The sequence below is a fragment of the Nymphalis io genome, chromosome 1 (genome assembly GCF_905147045.1).
Source record: "Nymphalis io chromosome 1, ilAglIoxx1.1, whole genome shotgun sequence".
Classification (NCBI taxonomy): domain Eukaryota; kingdom Metazoa; phylum Arthropoda; class Insecta; order Lepidoptera; family Nymphalidae; genus Nymphalis; species Nymphalis io.
This window is the reverse complement of record NC_065888.1, coordinates 2,292,808-2,315,337: the sequence shown is the minus strand read 5'-3', so window position 1 is coordinate 2,315,337 and position 22,530 is coordinate 2,292,808. Positions and strand designations below refer to the sequence as shown.

Sequence of the window (22,530 nt, the reverse complement as noted above, 5' to 3'; positions counted from 1 at the left end):
AGGATATTTGTTTTTTACTTTACAAAAAATAAAAATAAAAATTTCAGCCGAGACGGGCAGCTAGTTTATTATATAACAGATAATATTATCTATCTTGGTAGATGAAGTTAACAATAATACTAAATATCTACATACAGTACAGTACAGTAACAGCCTGTTAATGTCCCACTGCTGGGCTAAGGCCTCCTCTCCCTTTTGAGGAGAAGGTTGTGGAGCTTATTCCACCACGCTGCTTCAATGCGGGTTGGTAGAATACACATGTGGCAGAATTTAAATGAAATTAGACACATGCAGGTTTCCTCGCGATGTTTTCCTTCACCGTTAAGCACGAGATGAATTATAATCACAAATTAAGCACATGAAAATACAGTGGTGCTTGCCCGGTTTGAACCCACGATCATCGGATAAGATTCACGCGTTCTAACCACTGGGCCATCTCGGCTTCAAATATCTACATGCGTTCATTAATTAGATAGCACTTATTATATATATGTAAAATGACTGTTTGCATTGAAGCAAAAAGTGACCAATCGAATTGAAATAAAAAACATTCTCGTCATACAAGAAAACGGTTCTAAGATAATTATTAAATATACCTTTTATATATTGGTGATTGTTGAGAAGTTGATTTTAAAAGTCACAAACACACATGGCATTATTTTTTTATGTATATTGTATAGATGATAAAAAAATGTATTTAGTATTGATGGATTTTTAAAGAGGATATGGCAACTTATATGTATATGGCAACTTTTGATGAAATTGATAAATTGACGTCTTCTTGATTGCCACTCAACAGAGATTAGCCAACTACGCAGGACATATTATAGTGAACGAGTGTGTACGCAAGCACAGATTCACTGTCTATTCCCTCTCTTTTGTAATCCGATACGATCCGGACGGTAAATCCGACACGAATGGCAAATCACACACTTTTTACTTTCTGACTCCAGGCTGTTACTGAGAATTGACACCAGAAAAACCTAATAACTTTTATACAAAATATGGAATACTATGAAGGAATATACATAAATACTAATTTATCCTTTTATAATTATTGATACGAACGGTATTTTAAATGATTTTTATAATTGCACTCTTTAATATTAATGACAATCCACGAGAGTGCACAAAAACAAGTGCACTGTTTTTTCCTTTACACATATAATCCGACGGGATAACACAACAGGCACAGCCGTTACATTTCAGGACTGTTTTAAATAAATAATGTAAGGAACACAGAGCCATCTAGTTACATAGCTGCAAGTTAATTTATTGTTTGCTCTGTGGTACGTTGTTTTTTTTTTGTAATTACTTAATTACTTATTAAAACACTTTAATTTAACTATTGTGGGTTCATTTATTTACTATAAGGAAATTAATTATTACCTGCTTCGGCTTTACGTGCATTTTGATCCGGGATGCTATTGTGGGTTTCGAAGATTTCCCAGGATTGGTGGCGCATTGTCGATATAAGGGATGATATTTCTTAGTGTCAGTGTCTATAGGCACTTACCATCAGATTAGATATTTGCCAGTCCAGTCCAGTTTATAAATATTCAAAATTATTACTACATAAATACAAATGTAACTTAATTTTAAGCTAGTCAAAGGAAAGCAAATTCATGTCTTATATTTGTAAGTAATTTTCCTTGTTTTACCATTGGTGATTGCATGAACAGCGCCTGATTACGTTAGCTATAAAGTTACTTAAACTGAATTAGTTATAATTATTAAGCAGGCGTTGAACATGTCTAGTTAATAATATGGAAGTTTCATTGTACATGTTTCATTACACATTTCGTTTTTAATTGTAAACCAATATGGTACTTTTGATATTAAATTATTTACTTCGTCATAGTTTTTAGTATACCTAATATGTACATATAAACCTTAAAAATTAAATCTACGAATATTACAGAAGATCGTTTAAATATTAATTTAAGAAAAGGACTCAAAATCAAGCCCTGCGGCACGCTCACTCTAATAATAGATACGGAAAACATCACACCATAAATACAAACTTTTTGATTTCTATCACTAACATAAGACCTATAATCATTCTAATAATATGCATATAACTTAATTTATTATGCAGAATATCATATTCAATACAATTGAAGACCGAAAATTGACGTCATAAGTAATAAAAAATAATCTGTATTTAACAGGCATCCGCATCGAGTTAGTATTCATACGTCGTACATACATAACATCTGTACCTAGATTCCTAAGATTTACAGCAGTGAAAGTAACATAAGAATTCTCTTTACTCTTTCCCTATAAAACTATGCGTGATAAGAATACAGTTAGATCAACAAAGATAAAAACAAAATCCTAACTTATCCTAAGACATGACCCGACTGCTATTAGTTGCTAACATTGAACATAAGAAAGCCGGCGATAAGTGTGTTCAGAAACAGATATTTAGTTAAAACTTTTATTATTTCATTATAAGACAATTTTGAATTTCTCTGCCATAATTTACATTTTCTATGTAGAGCAACTAAGTACAGCTATTAAAGTGAAATTTTCTTATGGCTGTTCCGATCGGGATAGACGTGCATGACAAATAATAGTGATTCATTTCTGATTTAAATCAAAACGAAATATATGGCTTTAAAACCAGCAATTTTACGATAGTCAATGTCATTAAATTATACATACGTTAAATTTAAAAACACTGTGATTATGAAAAAATGTTTTAGTAAGCTAAGCTTTATATTGGATTAAATGACTTGAGCTCAAAATTAATTAAATTCAAGATGTTTAAATCATCCCATGACTATTAATTTGTGAAGGAAACAACATTCTGCGCAATAGAGAAATGAGAACTTCGAATGTTAAGCACCTTCGTGCTCTATTGACTCTGAAAGAAAACATTCAACACGCGAAACCATCGCACCCGTCATTATACATTCAATTATATCTACGATCACTCTTGATTAACGACTTTTAACACTAATTTAACTTGGTTGCTTCTGCTCCATCTGCGTTAACGTTATTGATAATGTTAGTATCGTACTACTTCGTTATTATAGCCTAACTCGAATGTATGAACGTAGCCGTAATCGTTTATATTTAATCCGTCAATTATTATATACCAGTTTCCTTGCCTGCGGTTTCAGCGCGAGGAAAGTGGGGAGATATTAGGTACTCTATGTCCTTTTACGACTGTGACCTCTGACAACGAGTAAGCAAAATTTGTTATTATTTTGGCAGTAATGTCCATAACAGTAACAGCCTGTGAATGTCCCACTGCTGGGCTAATGCTTCGTCTCCCTTTTGGGGAGAAGGTTGTGTCTATAACGTTTGTCCATAACGTTTATAATTATTTCAGGTGTTAATATAATTTTTTGAGGCGGTATGGGAAAAGGCGGAAAACAAACGGCAGTTTATCTGTTCAGTTGCAATCTCACAATCGTTTCTCCGTTTCGTGACGTCATTGTCTATAATTTTCTGTCATATCAATATTTCTAAATTCAAACGTCTTCTATTAATTTAACTTAAATTCATTACTGCGTTCCTTGTCGTTCTAACTATATAGGTCGGTCGTCGAAACCACAACAAAGTAGTCTGAAGCGCTCTTTATATTTGAGTCTCGTCTTTAAACGATATCGCTTTGTCAGCCCTTAAAAGGTAGTGAATCTATAATTTAACGACAAGTTCGTGAGCTTTCATATTTACAAGCAGATGTATTAAATCATGTACAAATTGAGATGAAGGGTCATGATTCTGTCTAACCAATTTTATACATGTACATGGGCGATACTTAAAAAAATACATGATATTATTTCGGAGAATAAACAACGCTAGATACATAACACAGAAACTCGAAAACGATATTTTAAATAACAGTGTACATGTAGCTATAAAGCTACATGTAGCTATAAAGCTACATGTAGCTATAAAGCTACATGTACGCGAAATAATTCGCTTCACTTCCTCTCACTAAGCTTCACTACCGAGAGTTTTATTTTTATTTTCAAAATTTAATGTCGGATTTATTACAAAATAAGTTTTGCAGTGTTCAGTAATAAAGTCAATTGATCGATTTTGCCCACAGCGGATAATCTAAAAGGATACTAACCAACTGTGCTGGACGTTTTTAATGCATAAGCGTGTGCGCAAACACAGATCCACTCTCCTTACCCTCACTCTCATAATCTGATGGGACGGCAATCTGACACGACCGGAGAGAGTTCAAGCACAAGAGCAACGGCTTAACGTGCTAATGAAAACATGTTGAATGTGTAGTTAGTAATCTAAATTAATATTTTATATGTAAGTAAAATTGGCAAAGTTTTTATTGACAAAAGTGTTCGAATTGTTATTGGTGTCTTTTTGTATAAAAGCACAGAAATTCGTTAATATTTCAATGGAAACACACCGTAGCGTGTTGAAATTGTAATTAAACCTTTATTGTACTTGCACCTAGACAGAGTTGTGTCCGCAAGAAATTTACTTTTACTTCACTTTAAGCAACTAACTTAGGGCTTGCTCGTATTGCGCAAAAAAACGTGATTCTATTTTCGCATTTCTGTAAACCTTGCAATCAAAGTAAGTACGCACATAAAACGCCATTAAAATTTTCTTGTGAATATATCTCTTGTTTAATTAAATTTTAACGTGCAGATTGAAGCCACAAAAATTAAAATCGTGAGCTGGGAATTCACAGTGTGACCTTCGCCTTAGCCTTGTTCCTATATTTAGTAAATCCACTTCAACTTCGTTAATTAAACACCGGCTGTTTAAGGTTCCGCGACACGCAATCGATTATATTAATCTATTTTAAATCTACCTTGTTGGTCTAATGCTTAACTTGTTTGGCTAAGGATTTCGAAGTATTGTGTTCAAATCTCAGGTCGGCCTAATAAAATTACTTTCATCATTTTAGTTAACTGTGCTTAAACTTTTGTGCCCGGAAAGCACGTAAAGTACTGCGTGTGATCTCTTTTCGGTCTTCGGTTGGATTTGCCATCCCAAGAGATTATGGGACTGAGAATAGAGAGTACACTTGGATCCGCGTATACATTTGAGCACTATGATATATGCGCAGTTAGTCTAGCATTAGAATGTCTGCTGTAATTGTAATTAAGATCAGCAATTTTGACTGATCATACTATTATTATATTTACCTATATCCTAGGATAATAATACATGATTTAAATATCAAGTATAGATAGTGATATCTTATTACGTTGAGCCGAAATGGCCTAGTGATTAGAACGCGTGAATTTTAACCGATGATCGTGGGTTCAAACCCACGCAAGCACCATTGAATTTTCATGTGCTTAATTTGTGTTTATAATTTATCTCGTGCTTGACGATGAAGGAAAACATCGTGAGGAAACCTGCATGTGTCTAATTTCATTGAAATTCTGCCACATGTGTATTCTAACTACCCGCATTTGAGCAGCGTGGTGGAATAAGCTCTAAACCTTCTCCTCAAAAGGGAGAGGAGGCCTTAGCCCAGCAGTGGGACATTACCAGGCTGTTACTATTATATATATATATTACTCCAAGTTAAATAACAAAATATAAATTTAGAAAAAAAGTATCATTAAAAACTAAACGTGTTTAAATTGAAATTAAATAAATGAATAGATAAAAAAATTCACACCCATTCTAGAAATCTGAAATTAAAACCTGTTCATTTTATTAATTACTTTCACTCATTAATTATACGTTGGTAGGTATTATAGGTTATATATTATAGTTCAGTCTTCTTTTTTTAACTATTGTAATTAGATCTAAAAGCATTGAGCTTATAATATGTAATATTTTATAGGAAATAATGTAGGACGTGCTTGCTTAAACATTTGTAAAAATTGTTCTCACGGCGATGTAAAATCTAAAGGTCACCTTAAGCCGTGGTGCATCGTAGTAATAAGCACTGACTCATTAGTGACGTATATCTCTCGCCATTTAACCGAGACGACCAGGAAGATAGCGTACGTGGATCCTAACCGAATGTCGCGGCTTCGAATCTTGATAAATTACTGAATTTTTATGTGCTTAATTCTTGGTTATAATTTATTGGGTGAAAGAATATAATGTCAGAAAATTTGACAAACATTGTCAAGTGAAATTTTGTCTTTTATAACCACCAAACCGCTTCGGCAGCGCTGTGGAATAAGCTCTAAACATAGCAGTTGTATATTAACAGATTGTTACTAAACATCATATTATTCCATCGCAAATTAAATTATGAATAAAAAAACGATAGTAGCCATATTTTCACTTATTTGTCCAATGCTTAACAAAGGTGACGGTCTAAGGTCATGTTCGGTGTCGCTCGTAAAGATCAAGGTGACTGGCCATTACGTTGCTAGCGAGTTGAAGCATACAGTCTAGGTTAAATAGACAAAATAAATACTACGATAAGACAAAAATATAATATATATATATAATTATTTTTTTAATCTTTATTTTGTTGAGACTTGTCCATTTGGACAAATTATACCTTAACATACCCTAACATATACAATACATAGATCATTAATTTAACTATAAAGAGTCACTAACGAGCAGAAGATACCAAATCGTATATACAACCTTTGGGCACTACGTATATTCATACAATTAACACGAAAATATAATAAAACACGCTGTTGTCAGTATTAGAAAAAGGGTTTACTACTTAACCTTTGAAAATATCTCTAAACCTCAGTCACAATATAAGCTCGATACTTTCAACTTATAACATTGTCATGTAAATTTGAATGCATATATGAATTTGCAAAATTGTGCAAAATCGATTTCATTGGCTTACTCTCTTCGTTAGTCACATACAAGTGAAGCTCTTAAAGGAATTTTAAGCTTCAAGTTTTTATTCAAACACACAATAGGGTTCACCATTGTCGCTTTATAGCAATTGATCCGGAACGTAATCGTATATCCGTTTTTCTATTATTTAATTTTATTATACAATACTGTCATAAAACATTACTTATAACGTTTACCGAATGTTTAGTTAAACACTGATTTCTGTCATTATTGATTTGACATTTGCAACAAAACATAGTATTGTTTACTTATCACCCGCTAAACTACCTTTATAAGTAAGTATTTTGACATAACCGTATATGGTAACATCGTATCGGTGTGGTTCCGATCCGAATAGAAATAGAATAGTCAAAGTTGGATCGGAATTCAATCGGGAACGTATTGTAACGGTTATAATTTAAAAGAACTGGAGAACTGAACTGAACTGAAGAAGAACCTCCTCGTTGAATTTTTTTCTTGTATTATTTTAAATCTAATCTATAAAATTATATTTAGATTTTTTATATTTTTTTTTCGGCTTATCGCAATCCACTGCTGGACGAAAGCCTTCGAAAGAAAAAAAAACCTATAAAATTACATTTAGATGAATACTTGAAAAATTACAAACATTTATTACCTTAGCTCTCACAATTTTATTAGTTGTTTTGCTTACAAATTGTAGACTTTGAATGCTTAACTTTCTAGTCGTATTTGAAAAGAGGGGATTATAGCAAATTCATAGATTTGTTAACAAAGACAAAATTTTGTACGTCCTAACTACAGCTATTTCAATTTGTATGAGTATGTTTTTCAATTTCGTGAGATATATAAACGATTAGCACGAAATTTGCTTAATCATTTTATTTGAAATCCATGAAATAAAAAAATAATATAATCAATTAAACGTAGCATCGATTTGAAACGACAAATTATGTTAGTCGTATATATGACACCTTTCAATTCAAATTCGACGTTTGATTCGTGCTTAATAAATAAAAAAATAGCTCTATATAAATACGCCACTTCATTGCGGTTTAGTGATACTTATAGCCTGCAAAATTGCGTGTACAGTCGATTCCAACCGCAGGATGAGTGGTAAATAAACAACATTGACATTGAGCGACATTGCGCGAGATCTTTTTTATTCTGCGGTATTGTTCATTATTGATTCGCAAAAAAATGTTTTGAATGTCGGAATGTTGGTATCGGAATTAAAATTGTAAGTAATATTGAAATGGATAATATTCGTAAGTATAATTCTCAGGCGTCTTCTATTTAGGTCCGTAGGTGTTCTAAATACGTCCTCAACGCCCAACGTTAAAATTAAATCTACCAACGCTAACTTGTTACGTTACAGAGTAAGCACACACCGAACCCGTCGGCGAGTCAAGGGAACGGGGGGTTCATTACCTGTCCGCGCTTAAGCGTATGACGGGGTACAATGCTTACTTTGTTCTTCCTTCCAACATCGGTAGCTTCCTAAGTTGAGATTTGGCATCCCTTTGAGTTGGTTCGTAACATCCGGCTGACCAATTTAAGACAGCCCCCGCCAGGTTTATCATTCTCCCAGACTCCTTCTTCTATTGAAATAAGGTAAGGTTATAAACACAAATCGTAAATATATGAAGGCACATTAAAATTGCTTGCCCGTATTTGAACCTGTGACATTTCAGTTAAGGTACACGAATTCTATCCACGATCTCGACTTGATATATATTAAAATAACTATAAGCCTTGAGATTTTGATTAAATTACAAATTGTTATAAATAGTGATGTAATATCTAATAATAAGTATCTAAGTCATAGTAATTACATATATAGTATATAAAATAAAATAATGCGAAATTCTTTTTAGATAAATTATTAGATAAATATTTATGATATTTGTTATAATTATTCAAAGACCAAACAGTTCAGTGCCTTTGTTTGTGAACCGCTTTTCTTTTTTTTGTGATGAAGTTTAGTATTACCAATAAAAAAATATGTTTATTTTAGTAACGGCTGACAATTTTAAACCGTTTTATTCGCGACACAATCAAGTCTTTATTATAATATAAAGTTCCCTTCAACCACTTAAGGAGTGGGCAACGAATGAGTCACACTGTTTGCATTTTTTATGCATGACACAGAAAATGTGGTTTTGGTTTTGTCTACTTTTACTTTACTATCCACAAAAGATCACAAGATTTGATATTTTTAGTTTTTTTATGGATATTTTATAAAATATATAATATATTAATGTCATAAAAACCTGGCGTATCACAAATTAATATCATCTTTTCCGATTTATAGCCGAGATGTCCTAGTTACACGTAAATCTTTATCAAAGATTGTGGGTTCAAATCCAATGAGTTTTTATATGCTTAATTTGTGGTGATTCATGTTATGCTTGCATGTGTTGAATGATATTCCATCACATATGTATCCATCAACCTGTATTAAAGAGGCGATGGTATAAGCTTTTCTTCAAGAGGACAATAGGCTTTTGCCAAGCAGTGGGACATTAACAGCTTGTAATTTATGGTATTAGCAATTATAATCGACTACTATTAAAAACTATTATTACAATGATGTCAATACAAAATTACAACAACAAAATAACAATACATGCAAATAATTATAAATATTCTAATATGTCACTTATCATACATACGGTTACAGTACGGTTGAATTAAAAAAAATGCTTACACTACAAAAATATACATTACTTTTAAAATGTGGAATTGTGCGCGCTCTGTGTATATAACCAATTGAATTAAAGTATTTAGGCTCAAAATTAAAGCAGTAATTAGTTGGTTAAGAGAAATTTAAATATAAATATTTTTTAAATATATATACTATGCATATTAATTATATTTTATATATATATATATATATATGTATATTTTATAAAGTAAAAGTAATATATATATATATATATATATATATATATATATATATATTCTTTACATTGCCAATGCGTCACGAAACTTTCGAACTGGGATATTTTGTCTCTTGTGCCTGTTGTACTAGTTTTATTTCTAATAATAGAAAAATATATTGCATATACTATTGTATAAATATCCCTCAAATTGGATAGGAAAGGCCTTTTGTTACCCTTGAGGAGAGCTTCGCCGAGCCACAAGCGGAGCACAGCTCAGGAGGGCTCGCGGATGCGTTATATCATTACGATCCCACAGTTTCTCCGATCTGTGCCGAGGACGGGCATCGCAGTGGTTGTAATGGTTACGAATCCCACATAACCCGGTCCCACCCCCTCAAGAGAGTCGGGTACCTTTTTTGAAGGTTTCCACTGCGTGAAAAAATTCCGATCCACTCCGATATTTATTCTTTCTTAAAACTTACTTATCTCGGTAAATTTTTAATGTAATGCGTCTAACATGAACTACGTTATTATTCTACAATATAAATAACTACCAAAATAATATCTTATGAAATCCACTCACGGTTGATAAAATGATAAAATGTTCGTACATGGCTTAGGTACTATGAAATATGAGATACGTAATCGATATGTATAAAAATTTTCTTCTCTCGTAATATTATTTATGATTTCAAAACAAAGTCACGATTGTGTTTCAACGTTGAGTAAGTTATAATTACCACTTACAGTCTACCTACATGAATATTTTATGTCTATTCTTTTTCTAAAGCGGCTATTTCCCACGAATTGCATATTGGTGTTTTGTATTACAGGTTTATCCGTAAATAAAATAGAATTATCTTATCTGCTATGCGGCAGGCCGGCTGGTGTGGAGGGGCAGGGGGGTGTGACGTTCCGTTAGCCGCAGCCACAGCTGATTTCACATGTCTGTGATCGTTTCGTCGCGCGCTCGCTCTGTGCTCTGAGCGAAAATGCGGAGTTCGTAAATTTATTATTTGCTTGTAAATAGTGAATGGTGTTTTTATTTATTGTGATAATAAGTAATTTAACCGTTGGAAGCCGAAAAACTTTATATTTTGGTATCGGTAAGTGTTCGTTTTATATACTTAATACAGTTTAGGTATTATTTTAATGTATTTTCTCACGTCATCGTTAAATAAGGATAATTGTTTTAATATTTATTGTTTTTGTTTAACAGTTAATTATTATTATTTATATTAATAATAAAATAGTTTCTTCACAGTCATTTGAATAATTTTTAATTACAGCAACTTCGGTTTTTGTATTTAATAACTTTTCTATACGAAGGTATAATCAATTATTTATATTATTTACTAATAATATTAGTCGGTATAATAAAAATACCATAATAGAATAAATATCTGGTTTTATATTTGCATATTATAATATGCTTTTAGAAATAAAATGAGAAAGTAAGTAATTTTTTAATTATTTTTGTTCCGTTTAAAAGTAAATAAAATCATAAATCACCCGCTCCCGCAAAAATATTAATAATAATAATACAGATATAATTATTGACCTAAAATTCCTGAAATCCTTGTGGACTTACTTCTACCTCAAAGTTTAATCAAAATCAGTCCAATGAAAAAGATAGCCATATAAAAATACTCCTAAAAATTAGACACAATCGCTGATATTCTAAAGAAGTAGATAATAAGATAAATAAATCGAATTTCTGATAGTGAGTGTCTGTCCCTTGTTTTGTATATACTGAGATAATGTACCCTATAATACTAAAGCAATTTAAGGACCCTTCGGTGTCGACAAAATTAAGTTATACTTGGAAAAATAAACAATTTTATATAAGATACCTATCTTATACCTTCTCATATTGAGATGTTTTCGTCCTCAGGTCATGGCTTCTCACATGGTCTTGCGCCTTTGTAATTGGTCATCCTCGTAATACTATTGAGTTATCAACTAAGTAATCAAAGTTGTTTAATCGCTTGACACGCTTTAAATTATATTTACTTAAAATTACACCGAGACTGGTCCAGTCCATCCAGTGTTTAGAACATGTGAAACTTAAAAGAAGATTGTGAGTTCAAATCCTGACAAGTAACACTTTATCATATGCTTTAATTTATTTTTATTTTTTTAAAAGAATACGAGCAATGCTCATTTTTAAAGAATTATTAATACTCCTATTTATCCATCAAATGAAGGTTATAGCTTGTGCTTGGAGTGGGAACGACAATAGCTAAAGGATCAGGTTTGAACCTGCGACTTTTACATCACTAGGCTGGCCGTAAACTATTGCAATTGGAAACCAGGGTATCAATTGGGTAAAATACTAACAAACTGTCACTTTATCGCAATCGAATCGAAACATAATCGTCGCTGTTTAACCGTTTCTATTAATTCTTCTACAAAATACTAACTTATTTATTCTACTAACACAACGATCCAGTTTTGCGGTCGAAGTTGGATCGTGAACGTAGCGTAACCGTTCTGAACTGACTGTATGTGTCGGGTAATATCTGCTACATAAGTATCCATATCTGCTCCAATAGCAGCGTGATGGAATGAGCTTCAAAACCTTCTCCTCGAGAAATGTCTGATAGCTGATCAGATATTTACGAGCATCTACTAATTTCACTTCTTAGTCTATACTAATATTATAAATGCGAAAGTAACTCTGTCTGTCTGTTACGCTTTATGGATTAGAACACTGAACCGATTTTGATTAAATTTATTATGAAGGCTGCTTTTTTATAACAAACCCTTCCCCAACATCTCCCTTACCTAAAACGCGAAGCCGCAGGCGAGCACTACTAAAATAATAACTATTAAAACCAGGCCTGCACTGAGATCTACCGTAAAAAAACAGTCATTAAAAACGAAGTTATTTGGTATAATATAATGTTCACCTTAGTAGAAATAATAACTCTTTAACTCTTAAATAATAAGTCTCCACGTTCGTTTCGTGGCACGTATTGCGTTAAGATATACATATTTTCCGTTATAGTTATAAGCGCCGCGTCGAAGTGCATTGCCACTTAATATTTAATTATTAATGAGTATACTGATGCGTATTTTATAATTGATACGTTGATAACTTAGTTTCTATCTGTAAATCATTTAATAAATATTTATAATTAAATATGACAATAGATTTAAATATACTGTCATAATAAAACATTAAAAAAAATTTTTACTCTGAACATGGTCGTTTGATTTATTATGTATTATTTCACTATATATTACAAGATAACGTCCCGCGCCGCGTATGTCCTGTATGTCTGTCTGAACGGGATACTTACTGGTGGTAGAGCTTTGTGCAAGCTCGTCTGGGTAGGTACCACCCACTCATCAGATATTCTACCGCAAAACAGCAGTACTTGGTATTGTTGTGTTCCGTTTTAAAGGATGAGTGAGCCAGTGTAATTATAGGCACAAGGGACGTAACATCTTAGTACCCAAGGTTGGTGGCGCATTGGTGATGTAAGCGGTGGTTAACATTTCTTACGATGCCAATGTCTATGGGCTTTGGTGATCACTTAGCATCAGGTGGCCTATACGCTCGTCCGCCTTCCTATTCTATATAAAAAGAAATATCCTCAAAAGCTACCACACATATTTCCACCAATAGACGGAGTTATTCACGGGGAAGATTTAGGTGTATAATTTACGGTTCTGTGAAAATTGACTGATATGTGACGATAAATGTTGAAGATGTCGGAAAAGATCATTTCGACTACCTTAGAGTTATATGAATTACGATATATAAGTGTGATTTTAATATTTGTTGATTTTTAAACAGAACAAATAAATGTTATTATTTGTAAATAATCTCATAATATTAAATGAACAATTCTTGTTTATATATTTTGTGTATCTTGACTTAGCGATTTGGCTCATATTTTGTGATCCGATAAGGTTTTGTTTTTGTATATCTATAATAAACTTAAAAAATGAAACCTTCTCTTAGTTGTCTTTATTAAAAAAAAAACACAATCATTCAGTAATAAAACATCCATTTAAGATCTACGTCTTCTATCCACTAGTCATCTAAGCTCGTAAAATTTATAAACAAGTATGTAATGAAACAAGAATCAAAGTCAAAATGCCATTATAAAAGATCATTAAGAACTCCTTTAAAAGTAAGTTTCTTCCGACTATCCCGTTTCGATTAATTAAAAACTCCAACTGTAAAATAGCTTTGAAATATATAGAATGCAATCGGTAACACACTAGTCAATAATCATAGACCATACGTTGATACCGGCGCACGCGCACGCGGCTGTGGTCACGTGTGCGATTAGTCTCGAATGAGCCGTTACGTTTCAATGATCATTCCGTTTTTTCATAGATCTTGTTCTCATTAACCTAACATTTGAATTGAACAAACCGAGTATTGTATCGAATTTTTCACATAATAATTTTCTAACAAATTCACACCATTGTTCATTGAATAAATTAAAAAAAAATGTTCCATAAAAGGTCATATTAAAATAGCTAATATACCAATAATATCAAACAAAAAATATACAGTGTGAGGTGTAACAGGTTATTGTAAATATAAAACAGGCAAGAAGAGGGGCAAATGGGCCACTTGATGGTAAATGATCACCATTGCCCATAGATATTGGAACTGTGAATATTAACCGTTCCTTACATCGGCAATACGCCACAGCACTGGGAACTTAGATGTTATGTCGCTTGTACCTGTAGTTACAATGGCTCACTCGCCTTTCGAACCGAAACACAACAATACCTACAAAGTATTGCTTCTTAGCGATAGCATATTTGATGAGAGGGTGGTACTCGCCCTGGTGGGCTTGCACAAATCCTAACAAGTACAATAAAAAAAGGTTTTAATATCAATAATCACTTTTTTTTTTTTTTTATAGAATAGGAAGGTGGACGAGCGTATGGGCAACCTGATGGTAAGTGGTCACCAAACGCCCTTAGACATTGGCATTCTAAGAAATGTCAACCATCGCTTATAGCCAATGCGCCACCAACCTTGGGAACTAAGATTTTATGTCCCTTGTGCCTGTAATTACACTGGCTCACTCACCCTTCAAACCGGAACACAACAATATCAAGTATTGCTGTTTTGCGGTAGAATATCTGATGAGTGGGTGGTACCTACCCAGACGAGCTTGCACAAAGCCCTACCACCAGTGATAGGCTTACATATATAGGCAGGATAGGACTTACGGCTATGCTTACTACTTCTAATGTTTTTTGTTACAGTACATCATTTTTGGAATAGAATATATATAAGTGTAAACGAATAAAATATATTAAAAATATATTGCAAATAATATTTGGTAGTTTTTTCGTAAAACCGGAAATAAGCAAGCAATCATCGAGCAACAAAACATCGCCCGGTCCGACAATATTCTCCTCAATTACGGCGGTAATTAAGCTATATGTTAAAACGTATAGTGATAGTTTTAACGTGAATGTGAAAAAAACGACCAAACAAAAGATGCATCTTTATATATTAGTATGATTTTGTAAACAAACAACATTCAACATTGCGGAAAAGTCGGATTCGGTTAGCGGCTCGCAAGAGTGTTCCGGATCTAATTGTCAAAGTGCGACGTCACAGAAACGCGTTCTATGATCATACTGCGTGACTAAACGTCAAAAGGCCATGACGATTGTAATACCGCAACGAAATGCGAAAAAACGCCGATTAATTATCTAGGATGGTTTTTAATTACGTTTTTATTACATATATATTCGCAAACATTAAAAATGCATACATTTATTGTGAGAATTAATAATTTTTTTTGTATTTTATTATAGATACGTAAATGATCGAATGAGCCGTTAGATGGTAATTTGTCACCTTCACCCCCAGACTGGCACCGGTAGAAGTATAATCCATTACTTACAAAGTTTCGCCAACCATGAAACTAAGATATATCATCGTCCCTGTCTGTAATCTGGCTCACTCACCATTCAAACCGTAACAAATAATTATAAATTATTGACATTTAACGGTAGCATAGATGATGAATACCCATTCATTCAGTAGTAATTACTCTTCCAGAGGAACCTGTACAAAGTTCTAACCATCGATTAAAATTATTTCCATAAATTTATAACGTTACTAGACTTCTCCGTCCACCTGAGTCCATCAATTTTTTTTTTTAATGTATTTTCCCGTTAATACTTAATATGACTAGTCGGTAGCATGCAAACCATTTAAATAAGTTAATATTAAATTTCTGTGACGTCAAAATAAAATGCCGTAATGGATATACATATGTTCTTCTCCAAGTCTGTATCACTTTTCTTTAATATGATTTAGTCTTGATAAGGTATATTTCGCGCTTATAATATTTTATCACTTAACTTCACATGTCTCAGTTCCTCGGCCGTATGTCGCAGCCCTTACAGATACTTCGTTCGATATTCCTTCAGGGTTTGTCTTAATTCCAACATCCGATGCGGTCACGTTGAGTGGCCCATCAATACGTCGATACGTCACGGCAGTTGTCAATCAGAGCGAGAGACCGATATTGATGCGCCTATACAATTGCACGATACCGACCTCGATTCTGATGAGATTTCTCTTAGCCGAGACAATCGTTCAGCTTTGCATAATCCTCTTTTTGAAATTTAATCCAAATTATGAAATTACATGAGAAAATGTCTAGTTTTTAAATTATTCTGTCTGTAGTGCGGATAGGATTCGATCACAGATGACTGTAAAGTATTAGGAATATTTATTTTATGTATTAAATGTATAATTATGTAAAATTTTATTATTGTAATACGAATCACGATGATAAAAAAACTTTTGTGGTTGCGACATTTTAATTTTCTTTTTTTTATTAATTACAATACGTAAAGATAGTTTTTTTTTAAATAAACTTCTTTTTTTATTTATATTGACCGCTACTTCTAATTTTAAATAAGAGAAATAGTCTCTATGTATAAGACCGTAATTTAATAACGTAACAAACACAAAGTAAATAATGTACTTTAATATTTTAATTAACTATGTGTAATCATTTTCACTCATTTACTCGTAATGATATATGCCTCCTTTCTTACATTTCAATTCATGATGTAAAACGTCTAAATATTTACGTTTTGCGAAAAACTTCCAAACATGGACTTTACCATTTTCGTGTAGAAAATAATTTATCACGAACCATATGTTTGTTTTTATATTTTACTTTCAACAATAAAGTATTTTTCGATATTTTATGCAGATTAAACATTAACTATCCGTGACAATAGTTTTTACTTTATTTATGACGTCGTAACATAATCGCACTGTGATCGCACTAATCACCATATAATAGACAGATGGTAGTTAACAAACAGCTCGTAAATGTTCCACTGAATATATTCGTAGCGAGATGAGGATTTGTGGTTAAGATATTAGAATATTCTTTATATCAATCGAAATAACGGACTAAGCGAATTTCTGAAGGTCATTCACCAATCGACCACATAAGCGCTTAAAAAAAACATAATGGGTTACCAGTAAGGGGTCAAATTCAGGCAAAACATTTGAATGCGGCTTACACATTGCGCGGACTACAAATAAATAAGATAAGATAATATGATCACATTGAGAAAGATAAGGAAATTTGGAAATTAATTTCCATTAATATTTTTGGATAGGATCATTAGTTAATTATTTTATATAACGTCTAATAATTTAAAAAATCTTTCGATTTTAGAACCCGATCTTTCTGAATTTTCGTCTGTACCTACCAATTAATTTATTTTTAATTTTTATATAGGTTAGTTTGTTGTATATTATTTTTTGTTTTTTACGGTAAATGATGTCTACACCTTTAAAGACGTATTCTTCGTAGGATTATCTGTTTAAATTGTTAAATTTTTGAAGTGTTTAATGATAAGTTGATGGAACTATTTTAATATATAAATAAATACTAACATCAAACATATAATATGTAATAAATATTTGGGTTTATTTTACTATACAAATCAAAGGGATTCCTGATTTTCAGATTTCTGAGGGATATTATTTTATATTAATTACATTTTGTATATTTTGTGAGATGTAATGTTAGTATATAAAATGTTATTAAAAATGTGCGTAAATTCCTCATACTACGTGACATTATCGAAATAACTTCCTACCATTTAACATAAATAAAAGTCATGCTTGCAAAAAATTTTTAGTCAAAGCGCATTTTTGAAAAGAGAATTATAGAGAAATAAAGAATATACCGTATATGCCGTACTACATCTGTACAAAATCTCAAACATTTTATATATAAGTTCAGTTATTAATTTTTTTTTTATTTATATAAACAGACGAGTAAAAAGGCGCGATGGAAAGTGTCCATTCGTAGACATTTTCGCTGTAATAAATATAAAGCGTCCTTACATCACCAAAACGCCACCGACCTTGGGAACTAAGATTAACAATTAAAAACTCCTTTTAAAAACAGTCCTTTTTGGGGTCCATTTTGAATTTATTACAATATTCATTAATCTAATCTAGACTCGTATTGTAACCTAGATTAGTATTGTAACCATCATGAAATAGGGTTTGCGAAATCTTAACATAATTAACGTAAAATTTGTTCCACACGTACTACAATTTCGATATATGCTAAGCAGGTCGAGTAAAATTACAATATGACGAGTCGATTCTGTGTGACCATTGATACTTATTAACGTAAATGATATTGTAATTTGTAAACATTTAACTAAGCGTTAACTTGCTGATCGATTACAATAAGTGGAGATAGTAAATAAAATGTTTTCCAATAATAACATTCATTTCTTTATTCATTTTTTTTATTCTGTCATTTGTTTTATAAGTTGCTCTCACCTTAATTACAACATAGTAAGTTTTTGATTTTACAAATGTCTTTTAAATTTGTTAATATTATTTATTTGACAAATAAAATATTTTACTTGCTTAAAAACACTAATTTGACAACACATTATTTGAATATAAATATAAATAAAATTCGTTGGTTCATGTTGAATGAAATTGGTTTAGTTGGTTTTGTTTAAGGAAATATGATTCGTATAATCCGAAATTTATGTTACCCTTTTACCTGTACGAATTCGTAATGTGTCTCTAGTTGTATAATAATGGGTAAAAAAAATCTTGCGTATAAAAATAGTCGTATAATACTTTTACTAACAGTCATGTTTAGCATTAGTTATTTTGCAATTCGCTAGCATTAAAATGCAATTATTTTTATTAATTCATATGCGAAAGTATTTTTTTTACTCAACAAAAAAATTGCGTAATTTTTATTACATAAATCTTTGAATCTACAATTTTAGTCTCTTTTCAATTTATGTATCTTTACAATATGATTCAACAAAGCCACACACTCAATATTTTTAAAGATCAATTAAATAATAAATTATCAATTTTTAAATCTTTGTAAACGTAAATGTCGATATCGAAGCTAAATAGATAAATGTAAGAAAATACCTAAATGAAAATAGAAAGAACCTAGCGGGTAAAACCTCGTGTACCTTAAAAACAGAGAGCTTAAATCCGGTCCAAGACTAATGAATGCGCGTGAGGTGCAATTAGCAATTCAGTTAAAATATTCCTTATCATGATTATGCGTGTTAATTAGTTCGTGTTTTATATGTAGTAATTAATTTTTTGACAGCTGTCAAATCTATTTAATAAATATGTGGAGTGAAAATCGGTAGCGACAATGTTCATTATAGTATTAGTATATTTTAAATTAATTAAAATATTCATTTAAAAACAGATACTATAACACGATTCAGCATTCAAAATGGTATGAAATTGCATAATGTATAAAATAAATATATATATATTGATTGTTGATTTAAAATATTGTGTACCTATAAATGTAATTATAATTATAATTTGCATTAAATAGTTATAACCTAAGCTGTAAATCTTAAAAGCAGACTGTTAAAAAAATATAGGTTCGATTATTAGTTATCGTTCCAAAAGTATAGTAAGGTTATAAAAAAGGAACAGATTTTATGTAGTGTTTAATAATTATAAATTAAGAAATATACAACTCATGCTATGATATTTAAAACTCATTAACTTTACGTTACAGTTCTTATACATGAGTACGCTTGTACAAAAAATGCGTCATGAAAATGTAACTGTCAAAAAGTATTTCGTGAATATGTTACACGATAAACAGATTCTTTATTTATTTCGGTATAAGAACTAACGGACTACACTGACTTACAAAGCCGTGCGTATGATTACGAAAAAGTATTTCGTTGATATTAAGGCTAATGTTCGTTCCCGCTTGAGAAATATGATGAGCTATTTTTTATAGCGTCTTTCATCTAAAACTGAAGTGAAATATGAAGCTTAGTATGTTGCTCGAGAGGGGATAATTTAGTGAGGTGTCTGAAAAGCTACTTAGCTATAGCTTTCGGCAACAAGACACAAGCCTTGAGATACATAATACCTTTAGTCAAACAGTTTGTTATTAAATAAGTATCTAAGTAACTACTTAAATATGTTTACATCGAACCTTGGTAAAATATTTAAATTAATGTAACACGCCAAACAAGCATGTAGTCAAATATTAATTTTATAATTGACACGTTGTAAGCATTTTAGCCAAATATTTAGTTTAGTTAAATCATAGTTACTTAAGATAATTAAAATCAATTTAAATTTTCAACGTAAGTTACGTAATAAAAACTCAAATTCGATTTTTAAATTATTGACTAACGAATTTTTATTGGAGCAATAATCTACTATCATCTATCATTATAAATGGTGTATGGCGCAAACATCTTAGACACGTCATCGTTTCTAATTCACGGAAACAACCTATAACCTCTTTGGTCGAAACTAGCGCAGGCATTCGAACGAGCACTAATGACGCGTCTTTAAATTGATGTCTATGTTTGGGTTAGTTTTACCATTATTGATATTATATTTAATTCAATTAAAGCACACATTAACAGCCTTACTTATCAACGTTGTTTAGCTGTTAAGTTAAAGACTGATTTCACTCTTCCAGTTATTATTGATCTGACATTCGAAAGAAGAAGCATTGTTCACAAATCACCCGCTAAATAACTTTTATAAGTAAGGCCGCCATTGTTTTAATATTATTAAATTGAAATTAAAAAAAAGTTTAAGTTTTGTTTTATTTTCTACTAAAATTATAAATGAATGTTGTCTGTAATACTTCATCACAATTAAAACTCTAAGGCCTCTGCCTCGAATTTTGCGGGCAGCGGGGCGGCGGCGGCGGCGGCGCGGCAGCGGAGCGGGCAACGCATACCTGTTCTCCAAACTAGCGGGCAGATCGCGCGGCACTATAGCGGTGTAGTGTTGTGTTCGTGGTTGTGTTGTCGAGATATTTGTTTTTATTCGCGAACGAAATGTCTGAAAAACGGCGACATCTTTTTGATTCAAATTTATTCCTAACGCTCGATTTATTGTGGGCAAAAGAAGAAGTGGATCCCTACTATAGGGCAAGGAAAATAAATGGCGAGTTTTATCGAAATTATGAAGAACAGAGACAAAATCCCGACAAATTCTACGACTAATAATTGGTTAATTATTCTTCTATTTTTATGGTTCACATCTTTGCTGTTCCATATGGGTGTCCTCTCAAAGATTGCCGAAATAATTAGCTCTTGCACGTCCGAAGACATTTTGATACGTCACAAAAAAAATGTACAACACTATACCTACAATGCAGACGCGCAACGCGGGCGGTCACCGCTTGACTGGAGTGCACCGCTCGTTGCCCGCCCCCGCGCCGCTCCTGCACCGCTGTATTCGAGGGTCGGTCCATTTGATTATACGCGTAAGATCCTGCCGCTCCCGCGCCGCCGCCGCCGCCGCCCCGCTGCCCGCGAGATTCGAGGCAGAGGCCTTAAACAATCGAAATTGAATTTGACAAAGAAGCAGTGGGATCTATAAAGACATAAGTGAAGGATGAATACTTTGGGAATATGTAGCCTTTATTGTGTAAGCCTTGGTGCGTCTGTTAGCGGTCGTGTAACTTGTACTCTTAAGCGATTGAGGTCATATGAACACAATAGCAAGTCGATTGTCGAGACGATGGTTTGGAACTATACTAGTACCGATATAGACTACTTCGTTGGTCTAGATATAAGGCCGCAGATCCCGAGTCGGGCCAATAAAAAGTTATTGTGTTTTCTTTGGAAAAATTTTCAGTAGCAGCCCGGAGTCTAGAAATTGTAAGCGAACACTCCTGTGCTTCGGAAAGCACGTAAAGCCGTTGGTCCGTTGAAGAACGGGAGTATACACTTTCAAATTTCGAATAGATCAACGAGGCACTCAAAAAGTAAATTTTAATAATAATATGTATTTTTTAAGTTTTATTATTATTTTCGTTATTTTAAATTTTTATTATTTATATAAAGTTTATATTTTGTTTGTAATATGTACTTAAACTCATATTGGCACAACATAGTTTAATAACCATTGTTTACTTTTTTGTAGTTCCTATGTCAATTTATTGAGTACCACTATACAACATTTCTTTTTAATTCTGTTTAGTCATTATTTTATGTGCCTGATGTGGTGTCCCATAATTGAAGGAGCACACATATTTTAAAATATTATTCCACGATGTAATGTACTCGTAATTGTGTATTCTTTGTTTGAGATCCTTCATAAATAAAATTTATTTATTTAAATTAAAATTAAATTAAATCTTAATACATAATAATGAACGTTTCTTTGTATGTTTGTCCTTTATAAGTTCCCATACTATTCATTCGATTGTGATGCAACTTAAGTCAGTTGTTCTGCGAACGCCCACGAACGTATTCGGATCAAAAAGAATTTTTCTATCTATGTTTATTCATCAATATAAACGTTTTACATAGCTCCTAATTCTACCAAGTAAGCTCGTAAATAATACTTAAATATTTATAAGGTGTA

The 22,530-nt window shown here is 32.2% G+C and overlaps 1 protein-coding gene across 8 annotated transcripts in view; it reads left to right on the top strand.

Annotated features, from left to right (window-relative positions):
- Positions 1-10,593: 10,593 nt before the first annotated feature.
- The window catches only part of LOC126771652 (myosin-IIIb-like), a 51,279-nt gene continuing 39,342 nt past the window's right edge, over positions 10,594-22,530 (top strand). For all 8 annotated transcript variants that reach the window (XM_050491700.1, XM_050491692.1, XM_050491684.1 and 5 more), the window contains exon 1: positions 10,594-10,738. The gene's annotated coding sequence lies outside the window, so the exon portion shown is untranslated. The remainder of the gene's footprint in view (positions 10,739-22,530) is intronic.